This window comes from Octodon degus, unplaced genomic scaffold (assembly GCF_000260255.1).
Source record: "Octodon degus isolate 3935 unplaced genomic scaffold, OctDeg1.0 scaffold00333, whole genome shotgun sequence".
Lineage (NCBI taxonomy): Eukaryota > Metazoa > Chordata > Mammalia > Rodentia > Octodontidae > Octodon > Octodon degus.
The window spans coordinates 126334-133238 of record NW_004524909.1 but is presented as its reverse complement, the minus strand read 5'-3'; positions in this window follow the sequence as shown (position 1 = coordinate 133238).

Below are 6905 nucleotides of genomic sequence, written 5' to 3'. Positions count from 1 at the left end.
GGAGGGGAAAGAGAAAGAAAGAAAGAAGAAAGAAAGAAAGAAAGAAAGAAAGAAAGAAAGAAAGAAAGAAAGAAAGGCAAATGAGGTGCATGAGAGAAGAAAGCACTACTTACCCATCTACTTTGTCTCTTAGTAATTAATGAAAAGGAGATTCCCTTGGAAAAGGATATTGGAAAGGAAGGGTGGTTGATAAATCCTCTCCCCAAGAACAAGACCATAGTTCAGGAGTCTAATGGACTCCATTTCCTTTTCCAGAAGAGAATGGTAAGATATTTATCAATTTATTATATGTGCTACCTCCTATTTTGTTTCATGCTTTAATTAATGCTAAAATAAATAGAAACAAAAGTCCTTGAATTTATCTTCTAAAGCAGGGCATGTGGGGATTATGGGCCACCTACTGCATTCACTCGTGGGCCTCTTTTAGTGAAAAAGGTTGAAAGAAATGAAAAGGTAACTTAACATTATGAGGCCAGCTACAAGAGAGGAAAGCAAAAGTAATCAACTTCATTTACTAGTTGACTTATCTACATTTGTTACCATACCAATCCTATAATACAGATGAAACAGCTTTTGCATCTTATGCTTTTAGAGTCCAAGATTTGAAAAGTTAAGTAATTTACCCTGAATCGCACAGTAGCAAGAGGAGGAGGAAGAGGACAAGGAGGAGGAGGAGGAGGAGGGAAGGAAGAGGAGGGGAATGAGGAAGAAGAAGCTTAATTCTAGTTCTTTGTGGCTTCAAACCCCAGATTCTTTCTTCATAGACTACATAAGACATTGGCATAGATGTTAGTTCTCTTTGATTTTTTTCTAGAAACACTTGAACATTTGAGCATCTTCTGTGTGTAAAGCTCTTTTCCAAGGGAAACACTAAGAGATATGACACTGGTTATCACAGTGGAAGATCCAGCACTCACAACAAAATTCCTGCCAGTAGCAGTCATTATATTTAAGAATTTTTTTCTCTTGATGATTTTTCTGATGCTAAGTGTTTTCATCCATGTCCATGTTACAAGAGAACAAATATTCTAGCACTAACATGGTTGATTTTTTTTCAAGCAGAGAGAAGTCAAGTTAATGGAGTGCTTGAGTTAATGATGCTTTCAACAAGACAGCCTATTTAGTGATTTACTTTATGGTACAAACAGTACCCAAAATAATAATGGGCTCACTTGCTTCACATATCTCTATGTGAGCCACAACATGTGGTAGATTGGGATTTAAAATTATAAGTAATACCACCATAAACATTGAAAGCATCTAAACATTAAGTGTTAAAGTATTTCAAATACATAGAGGTTGGGTATCTATGGGTCAGTCCTTCTCCATCTCCATTACACAAATACAACTTTAGGTACTTGATAAACTGTGGTTGTCAATTTAATGTACCATAGCATCAGCTGGTGCCTTTCACACACTGTCCTAATTAATTGCCTCATCAGCTCTGTGAAAGAGATGCTAGTCTATCTAAAGAGTGAGGATCTAACATATATTTAGTACCTCCTATGTACTAGGCACAGATTTAATCTTTTTTATTCAATAAATGATTTTTGCCATGATGGATTTTGGTTAACAGCTTATAATACACCAGCAAATAAACTAAATGGAACACAGTTCCCATACAGCTTGCTTTCCATAAGAGTGGAGACAAAAATAAATGGGAAATTAAATGATAGCAAAATAAACACAGATTAAATTAGCAGTGTTAAAGAAAACACTTAAATGAAGGGTTGAAATGCCCAGTCAAGGAAGTCTTTGTGATAGAAAGGCAATGTCCAAGCTGAGGCTGGGGAACATGAAAGAAACAGCCTTCCAAAGGCAAGGAGGACAAGGCCCCAGATACGACAGGGAAGCATAGATAGCCTAGCTTGCCAGAGGAGTAAAAGGCTCTAGAATTAAAATGGTTCAGAGTGAATCTGGATGGCAAGTGGAATCAGATGACACCTGGCCTTGTGGTTAAAAAATTCTAATTCTGTTCTGAAATCACATAAAAGCACTCAATGTTTAAAACAGAGATAAGCTATAATGTGATTTTTATTTTGCAAAAATGACTGTTGGCAATATTAAGGAAATGAACTCTAAATAACTGACAATGAAAGAGAGGGAGTCTATAAGATCATTACTGCCACCCAAATTAGATGGTGGAGAAAATGAGGTGGGCACAGGTGAGAGAAAAGTAGAGGCCCGTGGGATATGTTGCCCTGATAGAATCAATAGAACTCGCTGAAGAATTCAATGTGGGAAGTAACTTGACAGGCTTCACAAAGTTATTCCCATTTATAACTCCTTTACACACATAAACTGATGCTTAAGCCTAGACTGTCAAGCACCGGATGCATTCCCTACCCCTTATCCAGAACTTCTCCAGGGAGCCTAAGCTCTGTCTCACATTTTATTCCTAGTTTTGGTCTCTTGGTTTTCAACCACAACTGTTCTGTACCACCATATAAGTTGTGCTCTACCCAACTAGAGGAGAATGGGGACAGTACTCTGATGGTTTAAAAGGCAGATTTACAAATTTTCATGCTCTTTCCCTCAAGGTGTTAGTTTCCCTACTCTTGAGTGTGGACTGAATTTATCGATGCATTTTCAATGAATAAAATACCCAGTAGTGGCCAGATGTTGCTTCTGAGATTAGGTTATGTTAGTTTCTTGACTTTCTTTCTCTCTTCGCTCCTTTGCTCCACACCTCCCTCTTCAGAGGAAAGCCAATTGCTGTCATGAGGACACTAAGACTACCATGACCAAGCCACTGTTGTAGACCCAAGGCCAGCTCATGGAGCCTCGAACACATTTCCTCAGGCCACACAACTGAGCTTCCATAACTGACTTTGGAATCACATTCTCACCCAGGAGAACTCTGACTCCAGCCTCTGTCCAATGAACAGCCTGAATGCAACTACACAAGAGATCCAAGGAAACTGTAAAAAATATTTATTATTTTAAGCTGCTAAATTTGGGGTGATTTGTGACATATCCACAGATGACTAACATAGCTATGATGTGAGGATTTTCTGGAGTTATGAAACAGTCATCCTTCCCCTGCCCATACTGAAAGGCTGGCAGTGTGGCTTCCTCTCTAGAACTATTCCTGCCTCACAGACCACTTTGGGATATTTTATTCTAGTTTAGCATTAATCATTTTCCCAGGCAGGATCTCCAGACTGTGTCTGCTGAGTTATATCCATCACAGGTGGACAAGAAGTATTACATGTCCCACCACCTCAGACTCAGGAGATAATTCCAGAAAGGTCTGCACCTTTTTTGTACATTTTCCTACATTAAGCAAATACAGATAAAAGTTCTCAACCTCAGTGTATCTTTGTATTTATAGTACAAGATAATCAATTACAAAACAATGCTCAAAGAATAACTATCAGAATTTTCTGGGGTACGTGATGTACACATGGATTTGTGGGCTCCAGCACCAAAAAGACTAATTCAGGAGGTGCTGAATGTGGTATAGGAGATTGTATTTTTAAAGAGTACCTATTTAATTTGAGACATGGCCAATTTTTATAGTCTGGCTTAGTACTTGCCCCTGACTTGCTATGGAAGCAAAATATGTAACTAGAAACAGAAGCTAAGTTTTCTGTGTCCCTTTGATTGATCTCTCTCACATACACATACTAAAGCTTACCCTTTTCCTACATGCATTTTGTAGTCAATAAGTAAATTATTTTGCTAAATGCCTGAATATAGCAATAAGAAAATAAGAATAAGAATATATTTTACATATAAGATTTTTGTACTTTTAAAAAACTAGAATTCAACTGGATGCAAGTCAACTCTGAGCATATAAATTTATTTTCTGTGATCTTACTTTTGCAAATAATGACTTTAATTGGCTTCTTCTTTCACTCTGTATAAAGTGAGTAGAAGTGTCTCAATAAATTAATAAATTATAGTTTTAAGTTTATCAGCAACTGAGGATGCAAAACTAATAGCTAAAGAAAGTATAGCAAAGCAAAAATAGAGCCATTTATTCTGTTATAAGTTCAGAGAAACAAGACAGTCAGCAAAATTGCCAAACAGAGTCAGAGGTGCTTCTGGAAAGGGTTTCTGGTAAGAATAAAGGAAACTGCAGTTTTCTCATTATCAGTGCAAGAATAGTAAAAGTGACCTTAAAGTGGAGCTTAAAATGTATTTTAATGAGTTTTCGGCAGGGATTGCTGATGAGCCCTTTTTCATAAGTGAAAGGAAATGTCTTAAAATTAACCAAGGCTTATGATCATCATACTGGAATCATATTTCAGAAAAATAAAACCCTTTGCTGCAAGTTAAACAAAAGGCCCAAGAAGAATACTAATCAAGTTTGTATCTTATTCTAATAATTCTAAGAGGCAGATTTGTGAAGTCTAAAGATTATAGTATTGTCTCTTTTTAACCTTCTTTCTGAGAAATTATTGTTACTGCTTTGAAATGAGCTCTCTCTCACACACACACAACTTTTTGTTTTAGGACCTGGGAGATGGCTCAGCAGAATAATCACTTGCCTGGCAAGTGCAAGGGCTTGAGTTCAATCCCCGGTTCCACAAAAAAATAAATAAATAAATAAATAAATAAATAAAATCTTTTTGTTTCACACTCCCTTAATTGCTTACTTCTCTGTCATTCCCTTCCTTTCCAGTGCTTCTTCTGGTTCTTCACCAATCCCAGTTACATGAAATTATTCAAGCTCTCTCAGCCCGTACAAAGGACTAGAATCTTAGTTTATCATAGCATCTATTATGTACCAAAAGGAAAACAGCCTATATTCTAGATTGCAATCAACGCCTGGAACAGACTGTGCCCCAAACACTCCACTCCGTGTGCAGCTCCTTGTGTTCCCTTGGAAAGCTGATCCTACAGCAGCCAGTGGGGTTCACAATTCAAAGTGCTGGCCCAACTCTGGCCCAGTCTACCCTGAGTCTGAGAGTGCAGCAGCCAGCCACTTCTCCAGAGGCTCCTTCCTTTGCATCCTGCAAGGTTGAGCTTCATCCTTGCTTTTGCTTCAGTTCTTTCTCAGCTGCCTTCCGTGTTCCAGAAATTATTCAAATCTTGTTTCATTCCTCTCTCTTTGTCAGCAATGACACGAACATCTTCATAGCATTGTACTTATTCCACCACTTTAGGAAGAAAGGTTTATTTATTTATTTATTTATGTATTTGGTACAGGGTCTCACCACATAGCTCAGACTTGTAGTGATCCTCCTGTTTTCAGCCTCCCCTACGCTGGGATTACAGGCATGTACTGCCACACCCAGTCTCAGTGGCCTGCTTAGTGTGCCTGGGGGCAAGCCAGTGTGACATGGGTTGAACACCCACCCCTGTGCTTGCCTAAGCAGGTGCTTAGTCTGCTGAGCTATCTTGCCAACCCAGGAAGAGCATTAAAAAGAAAAAAGCCTTGTAGGTTTAGAATTAATACATTTTTATTAAGTAAAGGATTGACCTCTAGCCTGTTTCTCTACAGTTGTGAAGTGGGTTTTGGGTTCCTCAAGGACCACTTAGTTGTTGATCTAGAAAATCTATATTGATGTTCTCAGATGCTCAAGGAAAAAGAAAAGATCCTCTATGTCTCCATTTGGTTAGAGCAAAACTGGCTTTTGATCTGCAATAAGTGTTCTGTCTTCCAGGAAACTTTGAGATAAAGGGCAAAACATGTAAGCAGGAACTTTTAAAGTTAAAAATAAGTTACTTCAACAAAATTATAAGAAGTAAAGCCATGCTGTTAAGTTGAGCTGTGGGGGACTCAGGTCAATAATTTCTGACATTGCCAGTTAAACAGAAGACCCAATGCTATTATGGGCTACTGGACTCTTTTAGAATATTTTGCTGAGTTTACACACCTATAATATTCAATAAAGGAACTTAGAAAAAATGGGGTATACAGATGAATGTCCATTTTGTATCTGTGTATTCAAAGTGGTTGGGATAGATATATAGTTACATTCTGTTAATGAATAGAATGATTTGTTCTAATGGTGTTTGTAAATAGGATCACAAGTCCGCATCTTGTACAGCAATTAACCACTAAGAAGAATATATGCAGTGTATTATTTGTTGAAAAATAAAAATAAATAAATAAATAAAAACCAAAAAAAAAATAATAAGTTACTTCAGATAAAATCAGTGACTTTTTCTCAAGGAATTGGAAGAATTTCCTAACATTTACCCATAATTATAAACCTTAGAAAAAAGTTCCCTAGTTCAATAGTTTTCGTGAGAGGGGATTAAAAGATTAAAGGGAGTTGGGGGCTGGTGAGATGGCTCAGTGGTCTAAAGCACCTACTTAGAACAAGCTAAGCTAAGCAAAACACAGGGACCGCAGTTCAATCCCCAGCACCACATGCCAGCCAGGCCCGCCCCCTGGTGGGCTGAGCTGGCCACACACACACTAAATAAACAAATAAATAAATAAATATTTAAAAAAAAAAAAAGATTAAAGGGAGCTCTCTCCTTGGAATTTCCTATAAAGTTCCACCATTAGTTTTGGGGCTCAATCTAGACCCTACATCAAAGCAAGCACAGAGAAATAAAAAGACAGATACATGTATAAGAGTGAAATTATCAGGATCAATGAACCTCTTTGAACAAACTCATATGTATTCACATTACAATACTCTGCTAGTCCAGAACAAATGCCATTATTCTTTGGAGAATCTTTGTCTGGTGGCTATTAGGTTGCCAAAGCCAGATGTAGCACCTACCAATCTGAGTGTGATCCTCAGGCCAGTGGCATTCCAGACCACTTAGAATTGCCAGAAATACACAATTCTAGGCTCTAACTAGATTGTTTTATTGGTACCATCTTTAGTGCATAGTGATATAATTATCATGGGGAATTGGTATATATATATAACACATCTTAATCCTTTTTATCCCTTCCCACACTCCATCCACCCTCCTCCTACATCACTAGGATT